Below are 12,521 nucleotides of genomic sequence, written 5' to 3'. Positions count from 1 at the left end.
TCAGCTCTCCTGTCCACGAGACTGCTGAAAGTGAGAGTGACCAGCACTACCCATGACACTGCCACACCAGACACTCATCTGTGGCTCCTGTACCACCTCCCTCATGGCAGTGGGTGAAAGAGACTGTGGGATGTGTAAGTGGGGGAAGTGGTTCAGGTGTGCACTTTTACCGAAGGAACAACGGCGTTCAGGAATTGTTCAGCCGGGGCCAGTGTGGATATTTGCAGTGATACAGTAAAGCTGTAAGTTTTGAATTGGGGGTTTCTGTGGTCATTTACCTCACACAAGCAGGTTTGATCAACTAAGGGTCAAAACTATATTTTAGTTCTCACATTTCCACTTACCACCATAATGTTGTGACCTCTATTCTGTGTTCTCTCATCCCTTGTGCCATAACCACCTTTGCTCCTGGAGTAACAGGAATTAACCAGCATCCTGAGGAAGTGCTTCTGCCTGGAACATTGACTGTTTATTCATTTCCACAGATGCTGCCTGACCTGTTGAGTTCCTCCAGCATTTTGTGTGTATTGTTCCAGCATCTGCAGACTTTCTCGTGTTTTTGACCAGCATCTATAATTTTTTAATTTTTCTTCATTTCTCAGGCAGAGGAGGAGAGGAATTATCACATTTTCTATCAGCTCTGTGCCTCTGCTAATCTGCCCGAATTTTCTGAATTGGATCTTGGTAAGTAGTGGTGTTGAGATGCAAAGCAAAAGTGTAAATCTCCTTGGGTATATTAACCAATTTGGGCAAATTGGATTGTAGCTCTGCAATTGATCTTTTGGGTTTATCAAGGATCAAATTAATTTGCCATTCACTTGCACGTATTTGGAATTTGCTGTGGTGTGTTGGTCATGGTGTGACATACAAGTAAACAACAATGTTTATAAAGAATTGTATAAAATTTAAAGGACAGATGTGGAATAAGATGTGCATAAATACCAGCTTGGATTTACAATGCTAACAGTGTTATATAAAACTGGTTTAAAGTGCTTACAGTGCAGGGATGGGGTTATAGATGATGGGGGTGGGGAGCCAACAAGTATGGTTGATCGGATTACCTGGGGAAGAAACTTTTAAGATGGTGTGGTTTTTGCTTTAGTGGCCCTATAGTGCTTTCTAGAAGGGAGCTCAGGGTGGGTAGTGTCCACAATGATTTTTTCCAGTCTGCTTCCTTGTCCTGGACACGTACAAGTCTGCAGTGATGGTAGACTACACCCAGTGACCTTTCCTGCTGCCCTGACGGTTGGCTGTAGTTTTCGTATATTCTGATGGGATGCTACAGACGGTAATGGCCGATGTGAGGATGTTCTCTGTGACGGCAGTGTAGACCTGTTCAGGGGAAGGTGGAATTTTACCAATTGCATATGTAAGGCACAAGTTAATTGCTGAGAAGTGGTTTTGATATCTGATTGCTGCTTTGCTTCAATTTCATAGTGAAGGTGTTAGAAGCAAAGTACTAATTTTGTAGTTAATTTCTTTCTTTCTAAGAGATGAAGCAAATTCAGATTTATTTATCAAATATACATTGGAGCATATACTGAAATATGTTTTGTGTTAACAACCAAGGGAACCCCGCCAGTTTCAAGAGAAATTATTGAAGTTCATACGTCACCAAACACTGTCCTGAGATACAAACATTCACAGCAGGGCGAAGAAACTCAATGGACACAAAGACTGGTGTTTTGTGTAACTACAAAAAGAAACAAGAAATAATAAGTAAATATATAAAACTGAACATGATTTGTAGAGTCCTTGAAAATGAGTCCAGAAGTTGTGTTCGGTGTTGTGGTAAGTGAAGGTGTCTCTGCTGGTTCAGGAACCTGATGGTTGGAGGGGTATAGCTGTTCCTGCAAGTGTCATTACCGCTACACATTCTGGCACCAACGTAGCATGTCTGACGTGCTCAGCAGAACAACACAATAAAACAGAACGTACCAAGCAACATCAGCAAAACAAGCCCCATTCCTCCTTCCTAACCACCCTTGCAGATACAGTCCTCTAACCCCGGGACAGGATTGACTTGACTGATAAGTGCTTGATCTCCACAAAGAATATGCATATGTTTGGAATAAGCTCTGAATACCAACAGGAACCATGGAATCTTATTATCTGAGACTTATGTCTGTAGTGGCTCAAACTTCTAAAGTTTATTTAATTTGTTCTTGAGCAAGGGATGTTGGGTAAGGGTAAAAAGTCGGATGAGATCATTGGCTTGTGATCGCCACCTGGTGGTATGTCAGTGCATTGCTGTTTATGGGAGCTCAGCTGGCAAGCTGTTTTAGTTTGCATGGTCCTTGAGGGTAAATTATTCTTATTTCAGGTAGTGCAGACAATTACTTCTATGTTAATCAAGGAGGGGCCTTTTCAATCGACGGAGCTGATGATTCTGCAGACTTTGAAGAAACTCGGACAGCCTTCGCTACATTGGGTATGTACACTCCTGTAAGGCTGGTATCCAGATTGCCGATGAGATAAATTAAAATTGCACTTTTGTGTTCTTATTTAACTAAGAATACTAATTTATGGTCCTTTTCTGTGGAAACCTAGCTCCTTGTTTTGTAAAGAGCAAACACGAGGAAATCTGCAGATGCTGGAAATTCAAACAACAACACACACAAAATGCTGGTGGAACGCAGCAGGCCAGGCAGCATCTATAGGGAGAAGCACTGTCCACATTTCGGGCCGAGACCTTCTCCCTATAGATGCTGCCTAGCCTGCTGTGTTCTACCAGCATTTTGTGTGTGTGCTTGTTTTGTATGATGGTTCACCTGGAAGTTGCTGGTTAGTCGGATGTGAGTGAAAAATTGGAGTAAACCCACTCCACACTCAGATGTGCAGCCAGCTCTATCATCAGCACCCCCCACCCCCCACTATCGAGGACATCCTCAAAAGGCGGTAGCTCAAGAAGACAACCTTTGTTGTTAAGGCCCCTCACCCTCTCTGATGGTAGCAATGAGAAGAAGGCATGTCCTGGATGAAGTACAGCGGCCAGGAGACCCCAACTCAATTATTTAGGAGCAGCATCTTCCTCTCTACCATCAGATTTACAAACTGTCCATGAACACTATCTCATTATTCATCTTTTATACCATATTGTGTGTATGCGTCCCACATTTTAACTGACCCTGATCAACCTAAGCTTCATGCCGAAATGGCCTGCATTTTCCTTACATCCATTTGCTTGTCTAATAACTTCTGAAATGCCCCTGATGTAGTTGCCTCTAACGCAATCTCTGGCAGGGTGTTCCACACACCCACAACTGTTCTTTTAAAAAAAGATTTGCCTCTTTCTTCTCTCCCCACCCTCTTCCCCCCCCCCACTCTGTACGTTTCTCCAATCACCTTAAATCAGCCATTTCTGCCCAGAGAAGAAGTCTAACTATCCACCATCTGTCTTTTATCATCCAGTACACAACCAGGTCGCCTCAGGTGCCCCTTCCCTCCAAAGAGAAAGTCCGAGCTCACTCATCCTATCCTCATAAGACACGCTCTCTAATCCAGGCAGTGTCCCAGTGAAGTCTCCTCTACACCCTCTCTAAAGCTTCCATATCCTCCTTGTAATGAGGCAGCTAGAATTGAGCACGATATTCCAAATGTGGTTTAACCAGGGTTTTATACAGTTGCAGTATTGTCTTGTGGTTCTTGAGCTTAATTCCCTTTGCATTTATTTTGCTGGTCATTTTATTAAACAGCCAGTTTATGGTTATAATGATTGCAAATATGTGAATTGGAACTCTTCATGACTGAAATTATGGTCAAGGTTCAGTTTTGAAAATGTTATCTAACATTTTGAATATTGGTCCTAATTTTTTACTAAAGTGATTGGCTGGTGATCCCAGAAATGTTAGCACTTAATAGTTTATTGATCAATGCTTCTATATTAAAATGAGGAAAGCTGCTTGAATGATGTTTATTTGTGCATGTTTTCAGGTTTCTCTGAGACTTTTCAAATGGAAATATTTCAAATTATAGCTTCCATCCTTCATCTGGGAAATATAACCTTCCAGTCAAATGATCGCGATGGTGATCGGTGTTTCGTTAATGTGAGTGTTGTGCTTACCATCTTCACAATTAAGCTGTTTGAATGCCTGTAACTTTTGCTACGGATATTATCCAAATGTTTTCCATAAAACTATGATATTTGATCAGTCATTTGTTTGCTGAGAAGGTCATGATTTTTACCACATACTGATCTCCACTTCAGAATTTTGAGGATTTGAATCTGAGATAATCCACCGTTATTAAAGCTGGTTTTTACTTTAGACTTTTTCAGTAATAACAAAGTTAACACAAATCCCTTCCTTTGATCTAAAGCTACTTCAAAGTAATAAAACCCATTCTTTAATTTTATGGGTTAAGTCTACTCCTGTTTTGTTCCAAACTGCAGATGTTGGTGAATTTGATCTCTGCTCTCCTGTTACAAAGTTTTTCCAAAAAACCAAGCCCCATCAGTTATCATAGTCACAGAACAATGGCCCCAAAACAGCCCTTTGGCCTGTCTAGTCTGTGCTAGCCTATTTTGCTGACTAGTCCCATTGACCTGCACCCGGACCATAGCCCTCCATCCGTATAACTATCGAAACTTCTCTTAAATGTTGCAATCGAACCCACGTTCAACACTTCCACTGGCAGCTCATTCCTCACTCCCACCTCTGAGTGGAGATTCCCCCCCCCCCCACCCCGTATCAGATTCCATAACCCATGCTCAGTAGTTCAGAACACAGAACAGGAATAGGCCCTTGGGCCCACAGTTTTAATTGGTAATCAAATGGCCAACTAAACTAGTGACCTCTGCCTAAACAATGTTCACATCCCTCCATTTTATACATTCATCTGTCTATGAAAACCTCTAAAAGTCCCAAATGTATTGCTCTTTAGTACAGTTGTTGTCATAATCCCCTGCTTAACTGTTCAGCCTGGGATTGGACTACAACTGTTCTTGACTGTTAAGTACAGTTGTGGTCAAATCCTTGAGCTTAACAGGTATAGTAAGCAGTGTGCACACTTCATTTTCTTTTGCCCTGTGAACAAGTAGAAGATGGGGCAGCATCGTAGTGTCGTAGTTGACACAACACTTAGAGGCCCAGTGACCCAGGTTCAATTCCTGCATTTGTACATTCTCCTTGTGACCACTGGGTTTCCTCCAGATGCTCCGGTTTCCTCCCACAGTTCAAAGGTGTACCGGTTAGTAGGTTAATTGGTCATTGTAAATTGTCCGGTGATTAGGCTGGGGTTTTGTCGAGGGCTGTTGGGCCGTGCGGCTCGGAGGGGCCTACTCTGTGCCGTATCTCAATAAATAAGTAACATAACATGTTTCCCTTTTTACATTTCAAATTTTATTTCTTATCCATCCTCCAGGTCAGCACTATTCCATTGAGCCAAGCACCCTACATGCCAGGCTCTTGGCTCTTTGTCGTTTTTCTCCATTATGGACTATGGGAATAATCACTGTAATATAGTACGAGTCAGCAGTCCTTGAATATTCATGTAGCACTCTGCCAAGTGTAATGTTGATAGTCCATGTGCTCCATTCTTTTAATTCTTTGATTTAAATTATTATTGCCGAGAGCTGTACTGAAATCATTCATCCTGTTTTTTGTCACAATTACTCTTTACACCTACATAACATTGAGAAAACTAGTACTTGCCAAGAATTCCATTATTTACAACCTAAGTATTTCACTTTCAGGCAACCAAAATGAAGTTGAGTTGAAGTTCCATCACCCCCACAGGGGCAAGGCTGCTGACAGCAGGGCAGCTTGTCCGATTCTCTGTCCCAGATCAGATGCTGCACATCTTCAAAGATCTCTTTCCTCCACCTCCACCAGGTCTTTGGAGCTTCTGTAGCTCTGGGCTTTATGGGATGGGTTTGCCACCCCCATCTACTCTCACATCCGGGTTTGGGACTGTCCTCAGAGGAGTTAAAATGAAGTTTACAAGTAGCAAAATTGTTGAGTTGGATGCAAGCTTTCTATTATTGTTTAGAGGTGTTGGGATTTTGTTTGTTAAACTCTGCAGTTTTTAAGAGCTGACTAACTTGTATTAAACTGTTTTAAGCAGTGAGGGGGGCTTTGAACAGTGGAGGTGGCTTCTGCAGAAGTACCTTGGCTCTATAGATGCACAGTGCATCCTGACTGGTGCCTCACAGCCTTGCGTATGAACACCAATGGAAAATCCTACAGCAGGTAGTGCGTACAGCCCAGTCCATCACACTCTCTCTTTCAAGGACTCTACAACTCATCTTCTCAGTATTTATTTATTTATTATTATTTTTATTTGTAATTCAACAGCTTGCCTTCTGCACATTGGTCAGTCTCTGTGTGTGGCTTTTCATTGACTCTATTGTATTTCTTTACTGTGAGTGTCTGTAGGAAAATCAATCTGAGGGACATGTATGCACTTTGAAAATTTTACTTTGAGCTTTGAACCAGTGTGGATGGGGAACATTTGGAAATGAGCTGTAACATCTTACATTCGCCCTGTTATTAATGTGAAATTCTGCTGACCAGAATGGTTTGTTTTAAACGTTGGCAGTCAAATGATAAACATCTCCATCGATTCTGTGAGATACTCGGACTGGAGCGAGACCAAATGGCTCGTTGGCTTTGTCACCGCAAGCTGACTACACTGAATGAAACCTTCATGAAGTGCATGACAGTACAGCAGGCCACCTGCTCCAGGGATGCCCTTACCAAACATATTTATGGGCAACATTTCCACTGGATTGTCAATCAGATCAATAAAGCACTCGGGTCTTCCTCTAAACGGCATGCCTTTATCGGCCTGCTGGATATTTATGGGTAAGACTAAGGCCTTGCTCTTTACACCAACATCAGCTTTTAAAATGTGCTTGTTGTTCATATTCTTTAATTCCTCCTTTTTAGGTTCGAAATGTTTGAAAGGAACAGTTTTGAGCAGTTTTGCATTAATTATGCAAATGAAAAACTACAGCAACAATTTAATTTGGTAAGCAATCTACAAAGAGGGTTTTTAAAGTTAACGCAACCCTTTACAGTACCAGCGACCTGGGTTCAATTCCCGCCGTTCTCCCTCATGGGTTTCCTCCGGGTGCTCAGGTTTCCTCCCACAGTCCAAAGATGTACTGTAGACTAGGATTGAATCAGGGGTTGTTGGGTGGCGTGGCTCAAAGAGTTGGAAGGACCTGTTCTGTGCTGTATCTCAAATTAATAAATATTGTTCGAAGGCACTTGTGTCTTATCTAGTTGAGGCTTTTCCTTTATTGCACACAAGTGCAGAGGAAGGTGGTATTTGTCTCTGGGAACTGCTTGAATATTTTTAGCACCTGGATTTGTTTTGATGAGGTATGAAATTATTTTAAGTAAGAGTTTGAGTTTAAGTTGATATGATTTGAGAATGAATCTCTTCAAATTGAGGCCAAAGGTATTTATTTTATTATTTTTTTGTAAAATGAGCTGGGATTGTTTCAACTAAGTAACTAGTATCGCTTCAAGATAATGGGGTGCCGTGGCAATGTAGTGGTTAACCGTGACACTATTGCACCGTGGGGTGTCGGAGTTCAGAGTTCAATGCCGCAGCCAACTGTAAGGAGCTGGTATATTCTTGTGTGGGGGTTTCCTGTGGGTAATCCGGTTTCCCTTCACAGTCCAAATACACACTGATTGGTAGGTGAATCGGTCATTGTAAATTGTCCTGTGATTAGGCTAGTGTTACATAGGTGGGTTGCTGGGTGGTGTGGTTTGTTGGGCTGGAAGGGCCTGTTCAACACTTTATCTTTAAATAAGATGAACTAAAAATAATTCTTTTGGGAACCACTAGGTGGCTGTGTGATATACTGTAGTGTACAGAATTCCCTTGGGATCTCCAGAACTGGCCCCATCACCTAGAATATGCCCTCTTCTGATTACTGCCATCAGGGGGGAGGTACAGGAGCCTGAAGACACACACAGTGTTGTAGGAACAGCTTCCCTTTCTGCTGTCAGATTTCTGAATGGACAACGAACACTAACGCATTTTTTTTGATCTCTTTTTGCACTACTTGGGAGGGGCACTAGAGGGAGATAATGGAAAAGTGAGGAGAAGGGGCAAGAGGGGAGCCAGAATGGGGAATGGAAAAAGAGCAAGGGGGTGGGGGAGGTTGGTGGGAGAAATCAGTGTTCATGTTGTCAGGTTGGAGGCGAGCCTGTTGAGATGAGGTGTTACTCCTCCAATATATTTAAATGTCTCCAAAATGTACTGATTATATCTGATTCTGGGAGTGAGATTCAGATATCAGTCACCCTGTGTGGAGAAAAAACCTTCCCCTCAAATCCCCTTCAAAATTCTGTCCCTCACCTTTTTAAAGTTTAGGCCTCTTGACTGTGCTGCCCTACAGTGCTATCGGTCTACCTAGTGCACCCCTCGTGTATTCTGCTATAAATCAGAATCTGGTTTTTATCACTGCTGTACTCATGAAATCTTGTTTTGTGGCAGCAGTGCATAGCAATACATTTTTTTACAAACTATAAATTACAATAAGAAGTGCATAAATTTAAATTAAGTAGTGCAACAAGCGAGGTAGTGTTCATGGATTCGATATACATTCAGAGGTCTGATGGTGGTGAGGAAGAAGCTGTTGCTGAAATGATCACTGTGTATCTTCGGGCTCCTTTACCACCACCTCGACGGTAGCAATGAGAACAAGGCATATCCAGGGTGAAGGGGACCTTAATGAGACGTCTCAGTTTTGATATACTGTGCCCAACAACGTGAGATGTGATGCCCTCACTAACCCTCCACCTGTCTTGCCACATCCAAGGTCCCGCTGTTCATGGGCATTCCTTGGCACAATACTGTTTACTGGAGACGTCCTATCCCTACTTAACTCCCCAGAAAGTACTGCCTCAGTTTTTATGGTTATTTCGATTTTATTCATCACATGTACATTGAAACATACAGTGAAGTGTGTTGTTTGTGTTAACAAGCAATACACCCAATAATGATTCAACTGCAATTTCATTACGTGGCAGAATAGCTTTGAGGGGCTGGATAGCCTAGTCGTGCTTCTGTTTGTGGTGATGTGTCTTTCACAAACAATTCGGCTTTATGCAACGTGGAGGACATTGCCGGTGAATAGACTTTCCCACGTGTGACTAGATCTGGCAGGTTGTATACTGCGGTCATTTTATTCAGTACCTAATACAGTGGCCACTGAGTGTATGTTCATGGTCTTCTGCTGCTGTAGCCCATCCACTTCCAGATTTTACATGCTTCGGCACACCACTCTTATACCGTGTGGTAATTTGAATTAGTGTCACCTTCCTGTTGGCTTGAACCAGTCTGGCCGTTCTCCTCGTTCCTCTCTCAATAACAAGGTTTTTTTCGGCTGCAGGACTGCAGGATTTTTTTTTCACACCATTCTCTGTAAACTTGAGACTGTGTGCATGAAAATCCCAGGAGATCTGAAGTAGTCAAATCACCTCCTGTTGGCACTAACAATCATTCTACAGTCATAGTCACTTAGATCACATTTCTTCCCCATTCTGAAGTTTGGTCTGAACAACAACTGAACCTCTTGACCATGTCGCATGCTTTTATGTGTTGGGCTGCTGCCACATGATTGGCTGATTAGATATTTGCAATAGTGAGCAGGTATGCAGGTGTGTGTAATAAAGTGACCACTGAATGCATGGTTTAATCGTTAAAATGTGCTTCTTCCTTCCAGCACATGTTCAAACTGGAGCAGGAAGAATACGTGACTGAAGGATTATCATGGAAATTAATTGATTATCATGACAACCAACCTTGTATTGACATCATTGAAGCAAAGCTTGGTATCTTGGATCTTCTGGATGAAGAATGTAGGGTAAGTGTTTTGGCCCCACAGTGCCCACAACAGTTACTAATGCTGTGGAAGGAAATTCTGAACAAGAGGTTAAAATATCTGAATTGTTAGCACCCTGCACTTTTAATTAGCCATATACGTAGTGTTGGCCTTAGTGCCTTACACAGCTGCGTAAGCAAGATGGAGTCAGTGAAGTTCATAAATTGTAGGGAGGACCCTGTGGGCTGTCAAGTTTCTGACAATTAAAAAAAGTGTCTGGTTTTCTTTCACCTGTCAGGTACTAACATATAAAACAAATTATACTCCTGTATTTTCATAACTTACTGGATCTAAGAATTTAATGAATTGTCCATTTATCAATAATGATTCAGCATTCGGCCTGGGTTCTCGGCTTTGCGCAGTAATCTATCATTGTCTCAAGGATGTTTAATGACCTATCTCTCTATGTTGTGGGCAAAAAAGAGACTGTCTCTGGCATTTTCTTGGGAATTGCTAAGACACACAAGATTGACTTTCTCTTAACTTTGTAATTGACTTTCTGTGTGTATGTCCAAAAAAGATGGTGACTATTGTTCTTCGTAAGACTTGATCGCACTGGTAGCAATCTATTCTTCCCTTATTCATGAATGTAGGTACCATTTAGTCACTTCAACATCCATATCCAATTTATTGGTGACCAATTTTAATTGAATTTCCTTAGCAAATTAATTTCCTTAACAAACTCTCAACCCATCAGTCTCCTGAATCAGCATTGATAATTTCACTCTCCTTAGCTCTGAACTGATTCCACAACCTATGGATTCACTTCAAGGACTCTACAACTCGCATTCTCAATATTTATTTATTTATTTATCTACCTATCTATTTATTTATTTATTTATTTATTTATTTATTTATTGCTTATTTTTTTCTTTTTTGTATTTGTACAATTTATTTTCTTTTTATCATTGGCTGTTTAACTTGTGTACAGTTTTAAAAAATTGTTTCTATAGTGATCCTTTGTATTTACTGTGAATGTCCATGTTAGATACGTGGGCTATGACCACAGGGGGTGGAGAAAATGGCTGGAGTTGCTTAGCACTTTAATGCAAGGGTGTTTATTAGGTGCATCAAAAAAAAACCTTTAAAAATTAGGGAAAACAATGAAAAGAATGTTACTAATATTTACAAAAAGTTACCTACCAGGAAACCCAATAATAGTTCTGTACTATTTTGTTCATTGTGAACTCCTGGAAGTCTGTGCCGCTCTCTGTCTCTGTGAAGAGGCCTGTTTATAGAGCTTTCACCAGTGGCCAGTCCGGACATCAGAAGTTTGGAGAGGAGGTGAGTTCACTCAGCTCCACTGCCCGAGGATAAAAGGAAGGAGTGGTTTGCGGCAGTGGCTAATCAGCGTTAAGGATTGATTAGTAAGAGCAAATTAAATGAAGGCAGGCAGACACAGTAATCATCGTCACTGCAGCTGTCATCTGAGTGGTCAGAGTCAGAGTGGTGATCTAAGGTTTTGGCTCTTCGAGGCTTCACTCAGAGACAGCTACGGAAAGAAAAACAAGATTTTTTTCATTCTCTTTATATTTGCTGAGGTGACAGGCAGGATAGTGGAATGCTTCTCTTGCGGGATGTGGGAAGGCAGGGAGACCTCCAGTGTCCCTGACGACTACAGCTGCGAAAAGTGCTTCCAGCTGCAGCTTCTAACAAGCTGCGTTAAGGAGTTGGAGCTGGAACTGGATGAACTCTAGATCATTCGTGAGGCTGAAGGGGTGATAGATAGGATATATAGAGAAGCGGTTTCACTCAAGGTGCAGGACACAGAAAACTAGGTGACAGGCAGGACGGGGAAAGGGGAAAGAGCCAGTGCCGAGTACTCCTGTGGCCACCCCCTTCAACAATAGGTTTATCACTTTGGATACTGTCAGGGGGATAACTGAACGAGGAAAGTTAGTGATCGGGACTCTAGTGCCAAGTCAGCCTCTGATACTCAGGGAAGGGGTTAGAAGGGACACGTTGTGGGAATAGGAGATTCGTTAGTTATGGGAATGGACAGAAAGTTCTAGGGCTGCGAGCGAGATTCCTGGATGGTATGTTTCCTCCTGGGTGCTAGGGTCCGGGGTATCTCAGATCGAGTCCTCGGCATTCTGAAGTGGGAGGGTGAACAGCCAGAAGTTGTGTTCCACATAGGTACCAATGACATGGGTAGGATGTGTGACGAGGTTCCACATAGGGAGTTCAGGAAGTTGGGTGCTAAGTTAAAGGCCAGGACCTCTAGGGTTGTGATCTCAGGATTGCTACCTATGCCACATGCCAGGGAGGCCAGTAGTAGGAAGATTGTACAGTTTAATACATGGTTAAGGAGTTGGTGTAGGAGGGAAGGCATAACATTTTTGGATTATTGGGCTCACTTCCAGAACAGAAGGGATGGTTTGCAACTGAACTGGAGGGGTAATTGATAACCTAGCGGGAAGGGTTGTTAATGCTGCATGGTGGAGTTTAAACTAGAGTTGCAGAGGGATGGAAGCTAGACTGCCAGGGCTGTTAGTGGGGAGGTTGTGGAGGCAGATGTTGGTAAGACTTCAGACAAAGTTGGGAATCAAAAGGTTGAGCATTGTGTGACAAAATTGAGAAGTGTGAATACAGGGCTGAAGATGTTGTATCTGAATGCGTGCAGTATATGGAATAAGGTAGATGAACACAGCACAGTTGCAGATTGGCAGATATGATG

General features: G+C 42.2%; 1 pseudogene; it reads left to right on the top strand.

The window, feature by feature from the left end:
- Positions 1-12,521, top strand: part of LOC132406571 (unconventional myosin-Va-like) — a 140,452-nt pseudogene that overhangs the window by 21,345 nt on the left and 106,586 nt on the right.

This window comes from Hypanus sabinus, chromosome 16 (assembly GCF_030144855.1).
Source record: "Hypanus sabinus isolate sHypSab1 chromosome 16, sHypSab1.hap1, whole genome shotgun sequence".
Lineage (NCBI taxonomy): Eukaryota > Metazoa > Chordata > Chondrichthyes > Myliobatiformes > Dasyatidae > Hypanus > Hypanus sabinus.
The sequence above is the reverse complement of the archived record's forward strand: the minus strand, read 5'-3'. Positions and strand labels throughout refer to the sequence as shown.